The 25,950-nt window shown below is 38.0% G+C and overlaps 1 pseudogene across 1 annotated transcript in view; it reads left to right on the forward strand.

The window, feature by feature from the left end:
- Positions 1-25,950, forward strand: part of LOC149144243 (aminopeptidase M1-like) — a 112,791-nt pseudogene that overhangs the window by 81,193 nt on the left and 5,648 nt on the right. The window contains exons 12-14 of the transcript XR_016264010.1: positions 5,405-5,693; positions 5,804-5,925; positions 6,013-6,110. The product of XR_016264010.1 is annotated as an aminopeptidase M1-like (transcript). The remainder of the gene's footprint in view (positions 1-5,404; positions 5,694-5,803; positions 5,926-6,012; positions 6,111-25,950) is intronic.

Genomic DNA, 25,950 nt, shown 5'->3' on the forward strand with positions numbered 1-25,950 from the left:
ACTCTTCCACGACAGTACTTGGTAATAATAAAAAACGTTTTTGCCCTACTGTTTTGACTCGAAATATGGCAGTTCTAGGGCGGTGGAGCAGGCACTAGTGACAACACTACAATGGCGGCTACAGATAGACAACAAGGTCAAGGTGGTAACAGGGTTGGAGGAAGCGGTGTAGTTGGTTAGCGACAATAGACAATCACTGTGACGTCAGATGAATGGCGGTTGTGCAGTTGTTGTTATCGGGGAGGCTATGGAAGCGTCGATGGAGGAGATTTGCAATAGCGCTGTAGATTGGAACAAACAAAAAAAGATTTAAAAAAACATCATATAAAAAAGATTATTAAAAAAATTTATTTACTAAAAAAAGAATATACATAGAGAGAAAAGAAAGGAAATAAAAGAGAAAGAAGTACTAATATAAAAAAATAAAAACTATATAACAAAAATACATGTATAAAAAAAATAAAAAATTGTCATAGTACATGCATGCGTTGTTCGCATCCCGACACATTGTTGATGGCCTCAATCTCACCATTGTTGTCATCGGTTGTCACCTGTGCAAACCACACACCATCATACGCTCGAGACCATTTGTCTCTGCCACCAGCCTCAAGTTGTTTTCAACTCCTCAAGCCGCCCTTAGCCCTCGAGCCAGTTGCAATCTCATTCCATGTCGCTGCATGTAGGTTTTCCGCCTCTGCTACAAGCAGTTTGCCGCCACCGCCAAATTGAAATTGCCTCCGAGCTTTCTCCTTGCACCGCTCGACCACCGTTCACATCCTTCTGAACCTCCGACATCCAAACAACGTAGCCACAACCATGATTTCGTCCTCTGAACCATGCTACAACCATAGTTTTAAAAACTGTTTGACTTGAACCAGAAAGCAGTCAAACCGATCGGTTCATTGGGAGACCAGGTCAAACCGGCAGAAAAACCTCGTTGAAGGGTCCATTTCACCTAAATTTCACAAAAACCAAACCTAACCGACCTATTTATGATGGAACTAGCCAGTTTATGGTCAAACCAACCGGTTTATTGCCAGGGTAGCTATAGACCCCACACAATGCAATTTTGTGAGTTTTGAAGTTGTTTTGAGGGAAATTTGGTGTTGTTTTCCTCCAAAAATAGTCCCTCCAAGAAAAGCATGCCTACCCTCTCATTTGCATGACACATGTCAACCCTAGCAATGTTGGCAATTAATGGTAATGTTAAATTCTTAAAGTAAAAGGATGAAAATGAAAAATAAAGGAAATGTCACTCATCCTTTTACTTAAATTTTTAACATTAACATGAAATGACTCAGGATGTTTGAGAGTGGTTTCGACCTCATTGGATTTCATATGGAGAAACTAGAATTTTAGATTTTAGTCAAAATTCAACAGACTTAATGGTTTTCAAGCTTTCATGGTTTGGGGGTTTGCAATGTTTCCATTTGATTCGATCATGCGTGAGGGTATGGGATTGACATTTGATCAAGAGCATGAAGCCCTTTAAGAACCTTGATGTTCATGGCATTTATTGTTGAACTTTGTTGATGTTGGCGGTATTGATTGTTGAACTCCTCTACAATGGCCTTAACAAGAATGTACCCTTCACTCGAAGGAAAACAACTGGTTAGGCATGCTAATCTTGTTTTACCACATTATAAGGTTGAGGAGATGAACCCTTCACTCAAACCCAAATCATTGGTTAGGCATGTTAAACCTTTTCAGTTTCCATCATGTTATAAGGTTGAGCAATCCAAGTCTGAAGACTTTGAGCTAGATGATGTTTATGTATCTCTTGTTGATGATCCCCTTTCTAGTAGTTGAATCAATGATGAGTTTCATGAGTGACCATGTTGATCAGTGATTTGTAGTTTTGATGTCTATTTTTGCTACTACTACTACTACTACTACTACTACTATTACTAAAGTTGTAGAAGAGTTTTAGGAGTCCTCAAGCTCTAGTAGCTCATGTTGATGATCTCTTGTCTAGTAGTGGTGATGAGTTTGATCATGATGAGGAGTGATCATGTTGTTTTTTTAAACCACGTGGTGAATGGGTAATTGCCAGGCCTAATCTAAGGGAGACCCAGGATCAATCCTCGTAGCTGCCACTATAACACCAAGAGTACATCCAACAACCTGCAAGCCAGATATACTAAATTCTTGTGATTTTGGCAAGAGCCGAGACTCACCCTGGAAGGGGAGTCTACTCCTTGAGCACACACCATAGCAGGACACTATACTCAATGAGATTTGAACACTAGCCTCGCGGGTTTCACCCAACGAACCTCAAACCACACATCACTGTATGAGGAGTGATCATGTTGTTGATCACTGATATGTAGACTTGTAGTAGGTCATTGGCCCCATGGCTTAGGGCATTGTTTTCAGACTCTAGAGGCCATTTAAAGCCTCGTTTATTATGTATTTTGTTGCTGATATGTATTGCACTCGATTCCATTTTGATATATTCACCTTTACATGGTATATAGATGAGCAAACCTTGCGTATTTTGTCTCTATTGATTTGGAATCATGGTTTTAAATCTTAAAAGTAGTTTTATTTATTTATTAAAAACTAATTATTTCATGTATTTTTTTAATTATCTCATAGCCAGGGATATTGTATCCGTGGGGGCTTTGTTGATGGCTTGAACCATATCATGCCAATAGGGGGAAAGGAGAACTATGTCACAAGGTTCGTTGAATTTCAAACTTGAGGTTCGAATTTTGGCGAGCCGTAATTTTTTTTGAGGTTTGGCGAACTTCATAGCCATTGACCAAGTCCATAGATCAAAACTCATAACCTCAGGTCACAACTCAAGCTTGTAATCTATCCTTGCAATTTCTATGTCCGTGATAGCATTTTTTGTGTTTATTGATGTTGATTTCTTACTATTCTATCCTATATTTCATTTTAAATTCAATATGTATATATATAGAGAATGTATATGGACGAACCTAATGGCAAATCTCATCCGAACCTCATCAAAAAATTCGAACTCGAACAGATCCTAATCATGGCCGAATCCGAACTCGAACCTGAGCCATGTGACTTAGGCGGAGAACATTCCATTGTATAACACATGCATGGAGAAATTGTGCCACTTTTGCATTGATCCTCTTCCTTACCACCAACATCATGGAAATTTGCAGTTCCTCCTACATGACTTGCAGTTCCAGTAGCGTGACAAGATGCAGATGTGGTGTCTCCGGAGTCCAAATCCATATGATGTGTCAGATTGAATCTTTGTTTTTTTTACCATGCATTCTTTGTACAATGTCTTATATCTTCTCTCTTTGATACCTTAAGGCAAATTGAGATTCCAGTGGTCTTCTCATCATCACCACTCTCCAATACCTCACAAATACGCCTCTTCAGTTGTACGAAACTCATCCCACCTGTGTGAAGATTGGGCAAACTTTAACTGAGTTTGCACAAGTGATGCTTACTTAGAATCTAGTCCATAAATCCTCTTTTCTTTTGTTATGAATCCTTTCATCACTTCTATCAGTGGAAAGAAGCCTCTTCATTATTTGTTCTTTATTTGTTCAATGTCATACATTTTTGAATTTAAGGCATAAGATGACATATGAAGAGGTCTGTTTCGCTTGCTTCATCACCCATGTATAAATTGTTCTAATTATGGATATTGTATGAGATGTCTTTTCTGTGATGCTTTCAATCTTCTCACACGTTCATTGAAGCAATATGTGGTATTAGCGCTATGCGGATATAGACAACCATGTTTAGTTATCTGTATATTATGATGGGGGTAAGCACCCACATAACAAACGGGGGATGCTGAATCATATGGGATGCACCTGAAATTCTGACAAGATACATGGGTTACATGATACATCCCCTAAATGGTTGGGATGCATCATTCCACACCCTGGTGTGGAACAGATACAGCCACATGTGCATCAGGCGCAGGATGTGTGCACCCTGGGTACTTGGGGGAAAACCGTTAAGTGACTGATTGAAAGCAATGGGTGAACTATGTAACTGGTCTAAAAAGTTCAGGTAGGCAGACACTTTTAGGTCAGTTGGTATGAGAGATGCAATGAAAAGCCATAGGACATACACACAGTTGGAGCTTCGAAACAAAAGTGTGGAATTGAAAAATATGAAAAGATAATGAATACACTATGTCAAAACTGACTTGTCATCATTGGTCTTGCTGAACATTCTTGTTAAATTAATATTTTGTGAAGGTTCCAGAAAAACTTGAAAAGAAGAATACGGATCTTGATTAGAAGCCTGGCAGTGCCCAGATAAGATAATATAATGTTAATAATGTCTACAAGTGACTGAAGTAGGTGAATGGGACTAGAGAGTACAATGAGCCATAATAGCGTTGCAGATGTGCCAAGGCTACCCCTAAGTGATAGAAGAAAGATATATAAGACTATATAAAAGAAGTAAATAGAAAGGGATAACCCCATCCAAATCCAAAAACTAAAGATGAGAACATCGTTATGCAGAAGGAATTTGATGATAGAGGGAATCCATTAATTTGTACTGGTGGTACATGTAGAGTTGGAGGCAGATCTATTTCCTTAATCATCAATCATTGTGAAAATACCAATGCAAAGCCTGATGATGTCCTCTTGAGATTCCTCATGGAAGAGAGTTCCAGGCTGGGTGAACCTGGGGGTGCCTGGTTACAGTCCTCCCAAGCTCTCTTAACATGCGAGTCTGAAGGGAAAAATCTGGTCTTGGATATTCACTATTTCTTTCATTCTTTTTTTAGGTCGATTGTCCTGGGGTCTATTGAGATACGTTTGGCTGGGTTGAAGCTAATCTTTACAGTGACATTTCAACATTTTTTTTTCTTTTCCATTTTAGAAGATTTATGATTTTTGATACTCTGCTCACACTCATTTGCAAATGTCCTTGGTTATTTAGGTGAATTTATTTATGCTTGTTGTTTATGCACAAATCTTAACTCTACTGATATTTGTTTTTTACCGTTTTATTTAAATGAATGAGCAATAGAAATTGTATAGATGTGGACAGAGTGTTATGATTTATCTAATAAAGACTTCTGGTGAATGAATGATGTTAGAGGTGTCAGTCTGCGTGTCCTTGTTTATTTAGGTGAGATTTATCTATGCTTGTTTTTTATGGATATATCTTAACTGTGTACAGATATTTGATTTTTACTGTTTTAGCTAGATGAATGAGCAATAGAAATTTTATTGATATGGACTCCCTGTTATGATTCTTCTAATAAGAAATTCTTGAGAAAGAAAGGATGTTGGAGATGTCAGTCTGTGCATGACATGTTTGATGTGGTTTCCTATGTATGCAAGTTATATAAATTGACATCTTATTGATTCCAGAAGGAATCAGTGTTTAAAGAGTGTTAGACTTGTTATGAATAGGAGTCTAACCTGTGATTTTTATGCCTCAGTCCCAGTATTTGTCAAGTGGAAAACTTGGTAATGGGCATTGGGTTATCCCTATCACATTATGCTATGGTTCATACAATGCCCGTAAAAATGCACTTTTACGTGAAAAACTTGGAAGCATCAGCCTGTCAGGGATAGCGGATTCCCAAGAGGATGCAGGTTCCCAGCCAAGCTGGATAAAACTAAATGTTGGACAGACTGCTTTTTATCGTGTACAATATGATGATGAGCTTGCAAAAAGACTAAGGTCTGTGATAGGAGCAGGATCTTTGGATGCTACAGATAGGTTTGGTAAGTAGTCAACCTATTATGTATGTAATTAAAAATGTATACTTATTATCAAGTTAATTTTGACAGCATTTATCATTCTGTAATAACTAGCGTTTGATTTTTTTTTTCAGGCATTTTGGATGACACATATGCATTATGCTCTGCCTGCAAGCAGCCATTATCAGCTTTACTTTCTCTGATGGATGTTTACAGAAATGAGCTTGACTATTCCGTGCTATCGTGCTTAATTGATGTCAGTATTTTTTATCTTAGATTTCTCTTGAGCAGAATTATTCAAAGTAGATCTTGTAGTATGTTTTATAGATACTCTGTTTTGCAGATCGCTAATAAAGTTTCTAGCGTGGTTGGTGATGCTATCCCTCAGTCAGCTGCTGATTTTAAATCGTTCACTATCAATCTTCTTCAGTTTGCAGCTGAGTAAGTTTGATTGATATTCTTCTTGTTTATCTTCAATGCATTGATTGCCAAATTTAAGTCCAAACAATCAGTTTCCTTCATTACAGAACTCGACAGAATATTTGCTGGAAATCTGTGAGTATACTTGTTGTAGGGGAAGATGGTTTTGTATTGGATTTCTTAAGTGATTAAAAATAAGTACTCTAGAAGAATTTATATATGATTTAGCTCCAGTATTAGGATAACATGGCTCTCGATTCACATGGATATGACTGAGGTCTTAAAATGCTCTTTGAAAACAGAAGCATATTCTATATATTTTGTGCCTCAGCTGCAAAGCTTTCCATGTCAAGCTTCAAGATGGTGCTGAGGCTTATTAGACGATACTTCCTAATATTTTGGACGTTTGTATTTCTCAGTCAATGTGCTCCCTTGTTAATTATATGGTGCTCTCTATATCAATGTTATCAGAGCCGAACTGGTGACCAAACCCGAAATCCCTTTGAATCAGCAATTGGTAAAAAGGCCAGACCAAAAAACTGGTCAACCAAAAACACAAAATATTCGAACTTTAAAGAAAAACATATATATCCATATGCATCCATATGAATCCAAATCATTTATGCACAAATAAGCAAAAGTTCTCATTTATGTAAGCAGGTAGGGATGCACATGACTAAAATAGCATCGAGTGCAATCCATCTATCAAATGAAAATACATCAACAAACAGGCTCTAGATGGCCTCTAGCATCCCAAAAAATTCATGCTACAACAATTGCCTACCTATCATCAAAAACATTACCTATATAGGGATTTTCGTCATCAATATCACCCTCTAATCATTAAAATAAGATGGAAAAAAACATAGCATGTCGAGTCAAGTTTTTGTTTGAGTGATGGGTACATTTCTAATAGGGCTGTGATAGAGAAGTTCGACAACCAATGCCACTAACATCAAGGTATATAGAGGGTTTGGTGCTTTTGATTAAATACTAGTTCCATACCCTTGTGCATGACCAAATTCGATGGAAACATTGCAATCCCCCCAATTGTGAAATCCTGAAAAACTGTTAAGTCTGCTGGATTTTGAGTGAGATCTAAAATTTTGCTTTCTCCATATGAAATCCAATGAGGATGGAACACTCTCAAACATCCTTGGTCATTTCATGGTAATATTAAAAATTTAAGTAAAAGGAAGTTTACTTTAAGAACTTAACATTACCATGAATTGCATAGCAATACCAGGGCCATGGGCTTGAATATTAGGCTGCCCTACTAAAGAATTCATGTTTTTTCTTAAAAAAATTGGGTTTCTAACATCTTTGATCAACTTCTACAGAACCGGCCGGTTCGGTACAAAATCTGCTGGTTCGGTGCAAAAAAGCTTGTTCGGTGTGGAACTGAGAGGTTCCATTACAGAAGTGAACGGTTCAGCACCAAACTTGCCATTTCCAGTTCTGAACCTTGAACAGGACTGGTTTGGGACCAAAACAGTTGGACCGGCTGGTTTCGGTCTGGTTCTGATAACACTGCTCTATATGTCTATCTTTACAACTATCTATTGCTATCTTGTCCCCACACTCAACTACTAAGGAATTGACTGGGAATAAATTTTAAAAATGTAATGCTTATCAACAAAATAAGTACTACCCGTATAAATTGTGCAGCTTGTGAAACTCTCCAAAATGGTATAAGAAGAAATTATTGTCTCTAAATATTTTTTCCAAAAATATGAATTTTTTGGGAAAAATCTAAGAATGCAATATAAAAAAAATGTTTATCTTTTATGCCAACAAATTAGAATTAAGAACTTCCACATCCACAATGTTGTATATATTTGGTCCAAAATAATGGATTTTTCAGGGAAATACTCAGAATTCAACATAAAAATTACCTTCTATTCAAACTACTTGGAATTAAGAATTTCCACCCTCAATATGTTGAAGAACTTAGTTGAGTGGATTAGTTTCCATGAATAACTTTATCTAGGGATAAAAGTAAAATTTTGCATCATAAAAGGCAGCTCGTGATTCCTAGGTCTAGAGTTTGTGAAATGAATATCAAAGAAAATTTTCCATTGTCAAATGCTCAGATAGGGTGTCAATTACTTGACCAGATTTCATACTGTTCTATATCTTCATCTATCTGTGTAAGGACAATTTTGTCTATCTAGGATGTTTAACAATTATCCAAGTCTCCTATGGGGCAGTGATGATCAGTGTTGATAATATCGGTATCGGCGAAATATCTGCAAGGGTCTAGAAAACATATTATCGGCAATATCAACGAAAGTATTGGCAAAATATCGGCAAGCATAAAAAATGCATAATATATTCATTTTTTTTCAGATTTTTAAACATATAAAGCAATAACAACATGAACTAAACACATTGGCACATAAATATGAAGAAAGCACTGATTAATATGATGTCAAATAGAAATGATACATCAAACTTCAAAGACGATACCAAATCCTGCTGATCCATGATAATTGTCCAATCAAGGACTCAAACAAAATAACATCACATATCCTGCTGATCCCTCATAATTGTCCAATTAATGACTCAAACAAAATAACATGACATATAAAAGTATCTCATCATCATGAGTTATAAACTTATATGTAGCAAAACAAATAAAACTAACGGATATCTATCTGAGACCAGTGCCCTCTCCCTAGCAGCTATCTTTTTGTCTTGTTCAGCGATTGCTTCAAGAGATTTTTGTATAACCTCCGCACTAGAAACCATACAAGGCATTACATCTGCATCATGTGTAGGGAGTCTAGCCAGATGCTATTTTAATTGCGTAACCCCTCCTGACATCTTGGTCCCACACAATTTGCATGATATATATGCTCGATTTGCCCCACCAACAGGCTCCCCATACTCCCAGAATGGGTCCAAGGCTTTTGGCATATTTGACATTTGTATTGAACTAATTCAAATCTAGGGCACAAAAAAAACAAAAAATTGGCATTAAATCCCCCAACGCAAAAAAAAGAAGTAATAATCACCTCATTTAAAAAAATATCTACATTATTTGCATTTTGCAATGTGAATGAAAAACGACAATAAGAGGGTGCATAAGAAAGTTGAAAGAAAAAATGAAACTTGCTGTCCAAATATGGAGAAAACCCTTGCATTGGCTCGTGGGCATGAAAATCATAGCAAATGGAAAAAAAACAAAGAAACAAAATGTTGGTAGGCAAAGAGGCAAGCAAGCATAACCCTAAATCTATGAAAAAATCATTAACATAGGGGTTTTTAAGAGCATACCTGTTAGTGGAAGAAATGAAGATTGTCTCATTGTTCTTCAATCTTTGATCCATAAAAAAATCTTGGTGGTGATAATCGCTGTTTGATCCTCAATCCCTCCTTGACAACCACCGCAAAACTCTTCCCCTTCCTTCTCCAACACTCAGAAACATAAATGAAGAAAAAAAGACAAATTTCCCTTTTTCTAGCCGCGGCCTAGCTTGCTCGGCGATATTTTTTTATCGCCGCGCGATATTTTGCCAAGATATCGGCGATATCTCGGAAATATCGCGATATTTTTGGGGGCCAAAATATAGCGATATTTTGGCTTGCCGAAAATATCGTGATATTTTCGATTATCGGCGATCTCGCCGATATTATCATCACTGGTGATGATACTTGTGGGATGAAAAACCTTGAACCCTGTGGATTTGTAGGTTGCTATTCAGATCTGAAAATTATTCCAAGGATATATATATGTGTGTGTGTGTGTGTGTGCGTGTGCGTGCGTGTGGGGTTAAGTATTTATGTATGTCATTCACTTGACATGCACTCATATGATGTATATCCTCTCAGTCTGTATACTTGTATGCACATATGGACATGCAACATGTTGAAAAACCAGGTACAAGATGTACAAGCAATATTTTTGATCTACTAATAATTATTTGTGAGCTTTTTACAATTTATTATTCTTCATGAAATAATTATACTTCAGAAATTCAACGAGTAACAGTGAAGAGAAAGAAGAGATAACAATGAACAATACCAAAAGACACCAAGTTTTAGGTGATAGACCAGGGCAAAACCCCACAAAGGGTTGTGGAGAGATTCCACAACACTTGCAGTAAGGAAACTACAACAAAACTGAGTTACAACAAAACCTTCAAAATTTGTACAATGTGCAACAAACCATAGATAGACAAATTGGTGCAACAATTTTGATAACCTAAACTACATTTGTAGAACCAATCTCTTCAGTTGCATCCTTCAGTAGGTCAAACTTGATACTTGCATCCTTCATATTTCCAGTACAATCAATTGCCTTTAAGAAATAGGGCTGCTTGGAGAGATTACAACGTTCAACAAAGGATTTTGTTGAATATTTGACTAACCATCTATGATGGTTGAACACACATAAGAAAGTTGAAACCCATGAATTTCTAAGGCCTTCCATTAACCCTTGCGTCTCTGAGACCCCTTTATGTAATAAGGTTGTTCTCATTTTATTGTAACCAGGTGGCTGAAAAGATGGCCAGTACTGATGACTTTCCTCACCATCTCTTTGTAGAGAGGAGAATGGGTGGCATTAAATGACATTTTGTTAGCAAAGAAAAATTTAGCCACTACATCCTCTTTGGCCTTACGTTGCATATTGAACATTTCTGTGACATAAGCTTTCTGCTTGAACTAGTGTTACTAGAACTCCCAATTGAATCAACTTCATCATGGTCATTGGTTGCTTCTTGAGAGGACTTCATTGAGATACAAACTCTTGGTTTTATAAAATTGCAAAAATTGCCCTCTTCTGCCTCAGCAAAAATTGCACCTCATGTGGGTAGCCATGTGAAGTTCAATCATTTCACTCTTTTTCTAATGTGCAACAACATACTTCTACTCCACCCCTTGGAATAGGCAATAAATGATGGTAAACTTTAGTGTAGTTTCCCTCAAGTACATGATAGCAAAGGCTGCATAACCATTGCTTTGAACCACCACTATTTTTCCTCTTGTTTTGAGTGATCATTGACAAATTGCAGTAAGGATTTCTTCACATTGAATGTAGTGGAAACTAAGATATAAGATTAAGGAGATGGAGAAGAGTTGTCCATTTGAAAATTTTGGGAGATTTAAAGAATGATTCAATGAGCAAAATGTTGAGATTTTTTTTGAATGGGACTTAAAATTAAATTTAAAGAAAATATTTATTAATAATAATTGAAAAACAAGTAAAAAACATAAGATTGTAACATTATATTATAAATTTGAAATTTGAAATTTAAATTCAAAAAAAAACTTAAAAATCATAAATATAATTTTAATAGGTATTAAAGTACTTGTGTTGGAGGATGGAACAAGCAACTAGAGACTTGGAATAGAGCTGCTAGATCATAGAATTCTAGTAGTTGGCACGAGGAATAATGGATGGTCATGGTCTGCAATATGTGCATAGAGTCAAGTAATGGATGTAGTTGCACTATTGCACATGTTAGAATTCCATCCATCCCAGGTTTGGTTTACGCTTTTAGCTAGAAAACATAATTGAGTCTAGTGCCATAATCTAACATGGTATCAGAGCATCTTCAAAGAGTAGTTGGATTTGAGATGTGCATAGGTGTCAACTCTGAGAGGCTGCTATGGAACTGTTGTAGGAAGCAACAATGTTTTGAAGAACCATGCTAAGAGCATAGTTTTAAAAACCGGAATTGGTGATCGGACCAGTCCACCTAAAAAACCAGGTTTCAAACTGGAACCGGTCAAACCGGGACTGGTCAGATCTCAATGAATCGATTTTTAAAAATATACATGAAATAATTAATTTTTAATGAAAAAAACCATTTTTAAGATTTAAAACCATGATTCCAAACCAATAGAGACAAAATATGCAAAGTTTCCTCATTTATATACCATGTAAAGGTGAATATCTCAAAATGGCAGGAGTGCAATACATATCATTGACAAAATACATAAGCAATGGGGTTGTAAATGGCCTATAAAGTCTAAAAACAGTGCTACAAGCTATGGGGCCATTGACCTACTACAAGACTACCAAGTCTACTGGTACATATCAGTGATCAATATGATCATTCCTCATCATGATCAAATTCATCATCCCCACTAGACACAGGATCATCAACAAGAGCTACATAAACATCATTTGGATTAGACTTTGAGCATGCCTCGGCCTCATCTGCAGGCTCAATAGTAGGACTACCACCAATAACAATAGAAGTGGACCTAATGGAAACACCAGTTGGTTGAGCTGCAAGACTAGTGACTTCCATTGGTTGTTTGCCTTTGCTTGATGCGACTACTAATTCTGGTTCCGATGGCGTTGCCACTACCAAATCTGCTTCATCCCCTCCCAATGTCATGTTAATATCAATTTCGGCATCAAACTTAGGATCTTCAGTCTCCACCCATTTTAATGTTGGATAAATATTGTCCAACACAATGGAATCTAGATCAGGTCTTCTGTTCATCTTTTGGTTGCGCCTTAGTCGAAGGTTGTATTGCACGAAGACAAGATCATTTAAATGTTTTTGTTCCAAATAGTTTCTCTTATTCGTGTGTATGTGCTAAAAACAAACCAATTGTGCTCACAACCTGAAGCACTAAAAGTTTGGCCGGGGACTCTAACTACAAAGTTTTGCAATTGAAGACATTGGTTGCCAAATGACTCCCACCAATGCGCTGCAAAGAAAAAGACATTAATTAGTAACTTAGTTCATTTCATCACTTATTTACAAGTATTTACAGGCAATTTGAATTGTAAATTTGTAAACAATTGAACTTAAAAGGAAAAACAAGTTGGAATTGCTTGCTTGGTTGATCCACATCTCTTGCGATCTTTGCCAAGTTTTTGCCAAAGGTCCCTGCTGCCATACTGAAAAGAGTATGTTGTCTATGTATTTCCAATTGGTTGGCATGGTTAGGGACCATGCACTCCAAGTAGTCATACAATCCATCTTTGACCTCCCCAACCTGCAGATCTAGCCGAGCTTTATAATGATACTTTGGGTTCAAAAAATTCCCAGCTGCATGTATAAGACAATGGAGTTGATTGTTCCATCTATTATCAGTGATCTCTCGTATATGCCCAAATTTAGCTAACTTATCCTTGTAAGCTGCCTGTATCTGCTCCTTTGCTTGATTCACAGCCTCATAATTGTAGCCTGTTGCACAATGTCAGAGTTCCAAGGAAACCGAAGTGCCAATTTTTTCAACAGGATTAGATCATCTATTAACAATTTATGTGTCATTGTAAACCCATTTTGTAAGTTAGGTAATGTAAATGATGCTAGTAATACCATGAATGTATGTAACAACCTAGGTAAACCTATTATTTTGACAATAATTTCATCCTAGGAGGTTTTTCGTCTCACTGACTCATCTTGTTTCTAAACACGGATGGTTGGTAGAGTTTTTCCCTCCAGCCTCACCCCAAAGCTAGGGTGAAATTTGTTGTCAAAGTCTTAGGTAAATTGTAGTGTTCTAGTCAAGTTTTATGTAAAAGTGGTTTGGGAATAATTTAAGTTAATTAGCTAAATGATTTTATTGCAAATCACTTGGTCTACTAGATCATGTTATGTCGCAGGTTGGGTATGTACTTTGAGGGTCTAAGTTGAACGGGTTTTCCCTCTGAGGGTTGAATTGTAAAAAAATCTTATGTCAAAAGTATTTTAATGCATGGTCCCTCATACTTAGACACCATGGTTAGAATATGAGAGGGTGGAAAAAATATTAAATCCCCTCAAGTGACAATTAATTAATTTTTTCTGGCCAAAAATAGGTTAAAAATTAAAATCCTAAGCCAAAATTTTAATTAATTAGAGTCAAATTAAAATGTCTTAGGAAAATTAAATTCTCCAAGTGGAAAATTCGTGGGTATCAAAAGAATTAATTTTTGAAGGTCCTCCACGAAGGGAATAATTGATATTTCAAGAAAAATTGGATGCTTGGACCTTGGTGTTTAACTCAAAAAATCAAAATTTTGAGGAAGTTAGCTCAACATAATTAATTTTGAGCTAATAAAAATGGTATTAAATGATAAATTCAAAAATTCCTCAAAAATAAAATTCAATGGCTAAGATTAAAAGATGATCAAGTATTTTTTGACGGCCGAGATTATTTTGACAAGGATCAAACAAACTGGCCGTTATTTTTCCACTTGGAGGATTTATTTATAAATTAGAGTCATTGGATTCTCTAGCCATCTGATTTCTGGCTAAGAAATTACTGCTGAAGCATTGATGTAACACTATTGTCCCGCTGAGAACTTTTATTTCTACCATAATAAATACTTTGGGGTGCAATTCAAGGTGTTCTATGTTGCACGAAACTTCTAGGAACTCGATGTTTCGGGCCGTACCGTCGCTGAAACTCCGAAACTCGACCATCATGTAATCATCTATGAGAGTTCATATAAACTTGGTTTTCCTTCTAAATTGTCATCTATGGGTCTTACTCCCTTTTAACTTGCAAGATAATGGGTTATTCACTTATATATATATATATATATATATATGATGTTTCGGCTAATGTTTCCATTTTTTGGGAGGTGACGTTTCTAAACGTACCCGTTTCGGAAACTCGGAAACGTTTCAACGTTTTGTGCAACTTAGAAGGTGTTCAATGTTTGTTGATTTGTGGTATGTACTGACTACAAGCTTTCCTATGTTGTGTTGGTAATGATAAGATTTGTTTTTCATTAGATGGAGATAAAATCATTTTATTGATAGTTTTGGGCTAATCTTAGGTGATTTGATTTGCCATATGATTAATGGATTTTCTTGAGATAAATACGTAGTGTTTGCAGATACTTCAGTCCTTGGTCCCCAAGTAAACAAACTGTGGACAGAGATCAACTTTGCTTGGATCCTAAATATTTATATGGTGGATTTAATCTTCTCTAAGGCTATAGTGTGCATTGAGTTTCTAAAGTATTTTTAGCCATTTATCAAAGAAAAAGTTCCATAAAAATTATTTTTCTAAATTTATTTCAAAACCCTTGTATATTTGTAAATTTTTGAAAAATAGATTTGTAAAGTAATTTTGTATATTAGTTTTGCTAATTGGGGTTTGGAAGTTATTTTGATATTTTATATATATTGGGGTTTTTGGTGTTTGAAGTTTTATTTGTGCAGGTTAACTCCAAGCTAGATTTGAAGAATTTTGAGGGTTTCAAGGGATTCAATCCTTGGAATATTTTCGCAGAGATTTCTAGTGGTGGATCTAGGCCTTGGAAGGCAAGATCCACCATCTTTTCCTCCTCCAAGCTCAACGCTCAAGCCAAGGAGAAGCAGTGAGCCCTCAAAGAATTTTGTTAGGGTGATTTGTGGTGGAATTTCAAGATCTGGAGAATTTGCAGAAGTTTGACAAATTTTTACTCTTTGTTGGCCCTCCAAACCTAGCCGTTTCTATTTTTTTTGCCACCATCCCTTGGACGCAGACCAAATTGGGCCTCCTAAAGGATGCCATAGCCCTCCTTCTCTTTTCCGTGGGCATTATTGCCCTCATAACACTCACGGAAGCCCTCCCATGGCTGGCTGTAGCCTCCTTTCCCTTCCGCTCAACCTTCCCTGTTCTCTTCCTCCCTCCGCTCATCCTTTTTCCCTTACCGTGGCCTGCTGCCCCTGCCCTCCACAGCCTTCTCCTCTACCCTTTCTGCCCTCAGCTCCCTTCCTCCCTCCTTCAGCTCCTCACGACATGTACTCACAACCCTCTCCCCTGCCATTTTCTCTCCTTATCACTCCAATGCAGCCCTAGCCGCAGGCCTGCCTTAGGCCTCGGCCTCCTCTGCTGCCCTCTGTGGGTTTCTCCTCCTTCTGGGTTACCGCAGCCTTTTCCTCTCCCCTTTCTTCCCCTATCTTCCCTAACTCTTTCTCTCTTGCTGGCCGTAGCCTCTTCCTAGACCTCCTTTACCTCCTTCCTGCTGAGCGTTGGCCCTTCCTTGGCTGCTCCTCCCTCATCGTGGCCCTAACAAGGCTTTCTGCCCTGTGCCATCAAGCCTTTGGCTTCTCCCTTGGTTGCCTCAAGCTCTTTTGCCTTTGTGACCCTTCATCCTTGACCACCCTTCCTTCTTTTCCTTCATCTCTGTGACTGAGGGTCAGTTTTCATTTAATGAAGCTAATCTTTGAGTGTGTCGTAGAAGTTTGGAGTTGAAGTTCCATGCTTATAGGTGGTCCAAAACTTTGAAATAATTGTGAACAAGTGTGATCATGAAAATCAAGGCCTAGGGCCTCAATTGTTTCCCTTCTAATCTTTTCTCCTCACTGTTTGCTACAACTAGACAAACCACTTCATAACGGTGCCAAATATTTAATTTGAATACCCTAAAATCACATATAAGTTGCTTAGCATATTGAACAATTCAAAGCATCAATTGGGTAACTCTCTTTTTGCTTACTTCATGATTTGTTGTCGACTGTCACACTGCATACATTAGATCTGAAATATATCAGTAGCATAAGCACATTTTTCAGTGTCTGCTCTCTAATCTAAACAAAGGAAAGGAGATAAGCAATCTGGAATGTTTTTACACTTTGACATAAGGATTTCTTGCTGTAATTTATTGTTGTCATAACTCCAAGTAGCTTGACTACTGTCATAAGTTTATTTGACGCTCATTGAATATCCTTTTGGCATAAGTGACTTACTGCTAGCATAGGGATTGTCAATTATATATGTTTTATTGTTGAAAGAGCTTGTTGTTAAGACAAATTGTCACATTGTTTCTCAGGCACTAACGTTTGTTGTCTTAATCCTAATTGTTTCACTCACACAAGCACACTCTCTAAAGCACTCTAGTCTCAAGTTACATTACATTGAATGGCTTGATTTATCACTTGTCTTTAGGAGATCTAAGCTGGGCATTTAAGTGACTTGCTCCAATTGTGTTTTGAATATCTCACATGTGTCAAAAAGCCTTGGTTAATTGAGAATCTAATTATAGCAGTGGTATAATTGCAATATTGGCATAGTTGAGGAAACGCTGTAAGGGATCTCTTGTCATTTTTTGACACTTGGCACCTCTCTTGTGGCAAAGAGTGCATTTTATTAAAATAACTTGGGTCTAAACCATAACCCAAGTACTTAACACAAGCAACTTAGCCGAAGAATCACTCACATCCTTTACATAGGCACCTACGCAACAATTGTCCATCCAGTTACTTGGCATCTAATTTGTAAATAAGCGAGTTTGACTCCATAAGGTAGTGGTCTCAATAGTGAATCCAATCTTATATCTTGCTTAAATTAACCTTGTAGCTGGGCCACTTAACTGTGTCTCATAGATAAGTTGCTCCCCAACTTGTCTCTCGCCTCATTTCCATAGGGACTACCCCCCATAGCCTACTGTTGGGAGACAACTAGAATGGAGTGGGCTGGGATCAGAGTGACAACGTCTGCCTTGAGCGGCTGTCGTGGTGCCTGTACAATTTGGGCGACAACATTTTTTGGCGCCGTTGCCGGGGATAGATTTTTCCGTTCCCGGGGTTTACGAAAATTATCATCAATCCTCATAAACTTCTAATCCATTTTCATCGTCTTAAGCCGTCAAGCACCACATTTGCAGGTGCTTTGATATCTCACTAATCTTATTATCACCTTGTTCACTTCTCTATTTGCACCTTATTTTGGGTTAGTTTCCTGTTTGGGTGGGACTCCTCTGATTCATCCATTAATAAAAACTTACTGGAAACTTGGTTAGCCCCGCTCTTTGGGCTCGGTTAAACAAATTACATCCTAGTGAGCATTCAATTTTTCTCAGACAGGAAACCCTCCTTGATATCCACTTGCTTCTCCCTAACTAACTTTTCGGTTTTTTGCCTTTTGGATTTTGGAGATGGATTCATTTTCAAGTGGCGACTCCACTTCTTTCATTTTTTACAAGAATTCCTGCTAGAGGCTCGCCTCTTGTAGGTTTCTTGATTGTCTTGAACAGGGATATCTCTCTCTGACATCCATTAGCTTCTCGTTCCCCTTAAGCGAGTCATCATGAATGAATTGTTTGCCCCTTGTCGATTTACTAACACTCAAAGTGACCTGCATGACCTTCCAGAAAAGGAATATGGGATTAAAGAATTGATAGAAATGGAATTATGAATCTATTTCTCCCATGGACAAACTATGAAGGTCGGCTCCAGTCAAATGTAGGCTCATGAAGCCCAACAGAGGTGTCTTTAGCCCCTCAACGTTGTGTATAAATAGGAGAGACCTTTTCCTCATTTGGACATCATCTCATCTCATCTTCTTCTCTCTCTTGATTGGGTCGTACAACATTTGGAGGCTTCTCCCTTCTTCGCACGTGTAGCAACTCCTCTCTCTCTACTTTGCACGTGTGGCAGGAGTCCGAGTTTTTCTGGGCAGAACATATCACAAATTTTAGGGCGTTGACCAGCAGTGATTTGACCAGCTTGACCTTGATTTTTGGCCCAAAATTTTGATTTTTCTAGGCCGCATTTATTGGCACAATAATCAAGGTGTTTGGGGTGGTTTGACCAGTGTTGACTTCAGGTTTGACTGCAGAAAATTACAGCAATTTTTTTCTCCTTTGACGGGGTTGGATCGAAGAATTTGAGCTCTGATTTGAAGGCTGAATTGGATTGCTGATTCGAGGATGTTTTGGGGCAGCTTTGACCACCGTTGACTTTGTGGTTAGGGCTGATTTGACTGCTGATTTGGCAGGTCTACTTTGGGCTTATATATGTACTCTCTCTCTCTACTGAACTATTGAAGAATAATATCAAGATTTGATCAAAGGGTTTCCCCACATTGGGGTTTGTCCCTGGCATCCGCCACATCTTGTGTCCTCTTGTCTTGGCTTGTCTTATGCATATGATTTTATGTTCTATCTGCATTTACTGTCAATGTTTATAAGTTAATGTGATTGCTACTGGATATAATTGGAATTTGTCATTGGGTTGCTAAAGAAACATTGAAGTAAATTGTCTTAAGCATAGAACATACCATTGTTATCTAAAATTAACACAACGTGTCCCCATATGGAGCCAGATGTTGAACAATTTTTGTCAAAGTTCCAAAGAAGAGGAATTGCCAATTTTTTCAACAGGATCAGATCATCTATCAGCAGTTTATGCGTCATTGTAAACCTATTGCAAGTTATGTAATGTAAATGATGCTAGTAAGACCAGAATGTATGTAACAACCTAGGTAAGCCTATTATTTTGGCAACAATTTATCTTAGGAGGTTTTCCGTCTCACTGACTCATCTGTGTTTCTAAACGCAGATGGTCGGTAGAGTTTTTCCCTCCAGTCTCACCCCAAAGCTAGAGTGGAATTTGTTGTCAAAGTCTTAGGTAAGTCGTAGTGTTCTAGTCGAGTCTTATGTAAAAGTGGTTTGAGAATAATTTAAGATAATTGGCTAAATTAGTTTATTACAAATCACTTGGTCTACTAAATCATGTTGTGTCACAGATTGGGTATGTAATTTGAGGGTCTAAGCCGAAGGGGTTTTCTCCCTTTGAGGGTTGAATTGTAAAAAAGTCTTATGTAAAAAGTATTTTAATGCATAGTCCCTCATACTTAGACACCATGGTTAGAATATTAGAGGGTGGAAAAAATATTAAATCCCCTCAAGGGTCAATTAATTAAATTTTCTGGCAAAAATAGATTAAAAATTAAAATCCTAAGCCATAAATTTAATTAATTAGAGTCAAATTAAAATGTCTTAAGAAAATTAAACTCTCCAAGTGGAAAATTCGTGGGTATCAAAAGAATTAATTTTTAGAGGTCCTCCACGAAGGAAGTATTGGATATTTCAAGAAAAAATAGACCCTTGGATCTTGGTGCTTAAGTCAGTCAAATTTTTGAGGAAATTAGCTCAAAATAATTAATTTTGAGCTAATAAAAATGGAATTAAATGATAAATTCGAAAATTACTCAAAAATAAAAATTCAACGGCTAAAATTAAATGATGATCAAGTATTTTTCGACGACCAAGATTATTTGGACGAGGATCAAACAAACTAGTCGTTATTTTTCACTTGGAGGATTTATGTATAAATTAGAGAGTCATTGGAGTCTCTAGCCATTTGATTTCTGGCTAAGAAATTGCTGCTGAAGCATTGATGTAACATTATTGTCTCGTTGGGAAATTTTATTTCTACTATAATAAAGACTTTGGGGTGCAATTCAAGGTGTTCCATGTTCGTTGTATTGTGGTATTATGTACTAACTACGAGCTTTCCTATGTTGTGCTGGTAATGATAAGATTCGTTTTTCATTAGATGGAGATAAATACATCTATTGATAGTTTTGGGCTAATCTTAGGTGATTTGATTCGCCATATGATTAATAGATTTTCTTGAGATAAATACAAAGTGTTTGCAGATACTTCAGTCCTTGGTCTCCAAGTTCACAAACTGTGGGCAGAGATCAACTTTACTTGGATCCTGTGAATATTTAATCTTCACTAAGGCTATAGTGTGCATTGGGATTCTAAAGTATTTTTAGCCATTTATCAGAGAAAAAGTTCCATAAAAATTATTTCTCTAAATTTATTTCAAAACCCTTATATATTTGTAAATTTTGTAAAATAGATTTGTAAAGTAATTTTGCATATTATTTTTGCTAACTGGGGTTTGGGTTTTGAAGTTATTTTGATATTTTGTATATATTGGGGTTTTGGGTATTTGAAGTTTTATTTGTGCGTGTTAACTCCAAGCTAGATCTAAAGAATTTTGAGGGTTTCAAGGGATTCTGTCCTTGGAATATTTTCGCAGAGATTTCTAGTGGTGGATCTAGGCCTAGGAAGGCAAGATCCACCACCTTTTCCTCCTCCAAACTCAACGCTCAAGCCAAGGAGAAGCAGTGAGCCCTCAAAGAATTTTGTTATGGTGATTTGAGGTGGAATTTCAATATCTGGGGTAGATCTGGAGAATTTGCAGAAGTTTGACAAATTTTTACTCTTTGTTGGCCCTCCAAACTTGGCCGTTGCTATTGGGCCTCCTAAAGGTTGTTGTAGCCCCCCTTCTCTTTTCTGTGGGCATTATTGCCCTCATAACCCTCACGATAACCCTCCCTTGGTTGGCTGTAGCCTCCTTTCCCTTCCGCTCAACCTTCACTGTCCTCTTCTTCCCTCCGCTCATCCTTTTTCCCTTACCATGCCCTGTTGCCCCTCACTTTGCCACAGGCCTAGACGCCTTATCCCTATCCTTTGCAGCCTTCACCTCTACCCTTTTTGCCCTTGGCTCCCTTCCTCCCTCCATCTCCTCACGACATCCCTCACCTGTCCTCACAACCCTCTCCCTTGCCATTTTCTTTCCTTACCACTCCAACGCAGCCCTGGCCGCAGGCCTGCCTTAGGCCACAGCCTCCTCCATTGCCCTCTGTGGGTTTCACCTCCTTCTAGGCTGCCGCAATCTTTTCCTCCCCCTTTTCATCCCTTATTTCCCCTAACTCTTTCTCTCTTGTTGGCCGTAGCCTGTTGCTAGACCTTCGTGACCTCCTTCCTGCTGAGCGTTGGCCCTTCCTTGACTGCTCCTCCCTCACCGTGGCCCTAACAAGGCTTTCTGCCCTCTGTTGTCAAGCCTTTGGCTTCTCCCTTGGTTGCCGCTAGCTCTTTTGGCTCTATGACCCTTCATCCTTGACCTCCCTTTCCTTCATCTTTGTCACAGAGGGTCAGTTTTCGTTTTATGAAGCTAACCTTTGAGTGTGTTGCTGAAGTTTGAAGTTGAAGTTCCATGCTTGCAGGTGGCACAAAAATTTGATATAATTGTGAACAAGTGTGATCATGAAAATCAAGGCCTAGGGCCTCAATGGTTTGTTTTCTAACCTTTTCTCCTCACTGTTTGCTACAGCTAGACAAACCACTTCATAGCAGTGCCAAATATTTAATTTAAACACCCTAAAATTACATATAAGTTGCTTAGCATATTGAACAATTCATAGCATCAATTGGGTAACTCTCTTTTGGCCTACTTCATGATTTGTTGATTACTGTCACACTGCATACATAAGATCTGAAATATATAAGTAGCATAAGCACATTTTTCAATGTTTGCTCTCTAATCTAAACAAAGAAAAAGAGATGAGAAATCTGGAATGCTATGACACTTTGACATGAGGATTGCTCGCTGTAATTTACTGTTGTCATAACTTCAAGTAGCTTGACTGCTGTCATAAGTTTATTTGACGCTCACTGAATATCCTTTTGGCATAAGTGACTTACTACTAGCATAGGGATTGTCAATTATATATGTTGTATTGTTGAAAGAGCTTGTTGTTAAGACAAATTGTCACATTTTTTCTCAGGCACTAACATTTGTTGTCTTAATCCTAATTGTTTCACTTAGACGAGCTCACTCTCGAATGCACTCTAGTCTCAAGTTACATTACATTGAATGGTTTAATTTATCACTTGTCTTTAGGAGATCTAATCATTTTGGGCATTTAAGTGACTTGCTCCAATTGTGTTTTGAATATCTGTCATGTGTCAAGAAGCCTTGGTTAATTGAGGATCTAATTATAGCAGTGGTATAGTTGCAATATTGGCATAGTTGAGGAAATCCTGAAAGGGATCTCTTGTCATTTTTTGACACTTGGTAACTTGGCACCTCTCTTGTGGAAAAGATTTCATTTTATTAAAGTAGTGCTTGTTGATATAACTTGGGGCTAAACCATAACACGAGTACTTAACACAAGTAATCTTAGCCTAAGAATTACTCACATCCTTTACATAAGCACCTAAGTAGCAATTGTCCATCGAGTTACTTGGCATCTAATTTGTAAATAAGCGAGACTTTGACTCCATATGGCAGTGGTCTCAATAGTGAATCCAATCTTATATCTTGCTTAAATTAACCTAGTAGCTAGGCCACTCAAATGTGTCTCCCAAATAAGGTGGTCCCCAACTTGTCTTTCACCTCATTTCCATAGGGACTACCCCCCATAGCTTGTTGTTGGGAGATAGCTAGAACAGAGTGGGGGAGTATCAGAGTGACAACCCCCGCCTGAGTGGTTGTCGCGGTGCCTGTACAATCCGGGTGACAACATAGCCCATGGCCAATTTTTCCACATTCACCATCCGTAGCACCTTAACAAGGGGATCGATAATTTTCACAAGCTTTGCAAATCTTTTCAAAAATAATTATCAAAAACTTTCTTTTTGGTGTCTTTGCTATCTTGTCTATGAGCCCACCGAGATGAAGTCCAATCATCAGAAGAAAACATTTTCTGCAAGGTTCTTTTTGAGAATTGAGACATTGCAACATGAGGAACTGAGTTGCAAATCTCGTAGTTGCAGGCCTAACAAGGTCTTTGCCCTCAATGTTTTTTCTCATTAGGCTCAATACCCATGAGTGGTTTTAGATGTATTTTGTAATGCACTTGGCATGCTCTACAATGTTTTTTACCCACTCCACTTTGCCTATGTCCTCGAGCATGAGGTCTATGCAATGTGCAACACATGGAGTCCAAAATATGCTCTTATATTTGGACTCAAGCATCTTTCCAGCAAGAACATAGTTTGAGGCATTATCTGTGATGATCTGCACAACATTCTTCTCCCTCGCTTCCTTAATAAAGTCATCCAAAGGATCAAATAGAAGGGTTGCATCCTTCACTTTATCAGATGCATCAACTGATCTCAAACACATGGTTCCTTGAGGGCAGGAAGCAAGGAAATTAATGATAGTGTGGTTATTTCCATCGGTCCATCCATTTAACATGATTGAACAACCTTTTTTGAGCCATGACTCCGTATACTCAGCCAAATACTCATAAATGGAAAAAATCCAAGCTCTCTATGAAACTCACAATAACTCCAAATGAGATGTGTGAGACAAATGAGAGGGGAGACCTCCTTTTATTGGCTTGGAGGGGGTGTTTTTGAGGGAAACAACCCTTAGTTTCCCTCCAAACAACCTTAGAAGCCGCAAAAAGGCCTCCGGTGTGTCCGCGGCTGGTGTGACAATGAACCGGCCAGTTTATGACGAAACTAGTCGGTTAGGCCGGATTTTTGTGACAAATCGGTGAGGTCGCCCCTGTTTATTGAGTTTTTTGCCTGGTCCGACTGGATTAGCCAATGAACCGATTGAATTGACCAGTTTCCGGTTCAGATCGATTGGTTTTTAAAACTATGTCTAAGAGAGTTGGCTAAGTTGGGTTGAGAAGACGGCACTGAGATGGTCATAGCCATTGGAGATCTAGGTGAGATACTTGGAGTGAAGGTCAAATAGAGACTTTGAGGGTCAAGAAGGCCTACGATTTGCAGTCAGAGGGAGTTAAGCATCAAAGTCTTTTTTGTTTTGAAGGTTGAGTATCATGGACTTCCCATGCTCTAGAATAATTGCAACAACAAAGTAAAGGGGCAAAAGGACTGGTTAGTAGACTGGAGCCAAAGGATAGGTCAGAGGTCTAAAGTAGATCAGCCAAGATGAGGATAAGCAAGGCCGAGGGTTGCTGTAGTAATATGCTGAGGAAAGGGGGTAGCTTGAGGGCTACACAGGGCAGTCGAGGCCTAGAAGAGGCAGGATATGTAGCTGGCTGAACCACAACTTATGGAGGATTGTGGGCTAAAGGAACATCCCCAGGTAAGTGAATTGGTTTACTGATTAACCTAGTTTGCTACAACAATAATATTTGAATTGTTGTAGGTGTTGGTTGTTGGGCATATGAGAGCCTAAGTGACTTGGTCTCAACCCTAGGTGTATTGGTCAAATGATACACCTAATATTGGCATTGTACATGGATTGTAAAGGGCCACTATCCCTAGTACATGAGCGCCAATTTTTTCTTATTAAAGGACTAATAAGAAATAAGTTTTGCACCATAAATTCTGTGTTCTATACATTGATCTGATTGCTGTTATATTTCCACTATGCAAAATTGTTTAAAGTTAGGCAATGCTAGTGTGTTTATGTTTTCTTGCTAAGAGCAAAGACCAGACCTGAGGTACATGGAATTGTAACAACACAAAGTTGTGAGGTGATATATAAAACCTTGAATGCACAAACAAAGCTATGAATGCACAGAGTTGGACTGTTGGTGGATGTGTTTGATGAATGATGGTTGTGTGCAGTGAATTGGTCCCCTGTTAGATGATTTCTATGTTGTGTTAGTTTGCTGGAGGTTGGAGTGTATGGTGAACAACTTGAACACTGGAAACTTGAGGTTGTCATGATAGGGTTAGGGGAAAATAAGTCACTTGGGGTTCGAAAATAGGTGGGTCATAGGGTTTTTTAATTTTTCTTAACCCACTTCCAAATGTAGTTGAGGGATAGTGAATCATCCCCCTTCTTTTGGAAACGACAGAATTGTACTTGAAACAACCTTGAAATCAACCAAGTACGGGATGAGAATGACTTGGATGCCCCCAAATCCCTAATGATGTTCGCACAAAGTATGGAATGTTCTCTAGGTGTTGTTAAGGTCCGTAGAACACCAGAACCTAGGGTTTTTCTCTTTTCTTTTTGAGTGCACAGGGTGGGGGTGGGGGGAGGGGATGCGTGCCCATGCAACATAGATTAAAACCCTAATTCTTCAACAAGTACAAGATGGAAAACGATACTATAAATTAGCACCAAATCATCATAGAATCACCATTCATCATCTAAGAGAGAACCATCTAATCGAAATATCCTTAAGACGAATTTGCTCATGAAAGCTCCATATCAACCAAGAGAGAAGCAACTAACCATAGCACATTAGTATCCAAGTGTGTGTGACAATGATCTAAGGATAAATCGACTTCCCTCTACTTAATTGAGGGCAACTGAGTCAATATTATCTAGAATTAGACTAGAATACTTAACAACAATATTAAATGTGATTACAAGTTGGATAGGTCGCAAGATGACCTCCAAAGACAGCTAAACAATGATAACGCGTAAAAACAAGCCTCTTTTAATCCACACGTGTG

This window comes from Pinus tabuliformis, chromosome X (genome assembly GCF_031772625.1).
Source record: "Pinus tabuliformis cultivar Carrire ecotype Pingquan chromosome X, CPIR1, whole genome shotgun sequence".
Lineage (NCBI taxonomy): Eukaryota > Viridiplantae > Streptophyta > Pinopsida > Pinales > Pinaceae > Pinus > Pinus tabuliformis.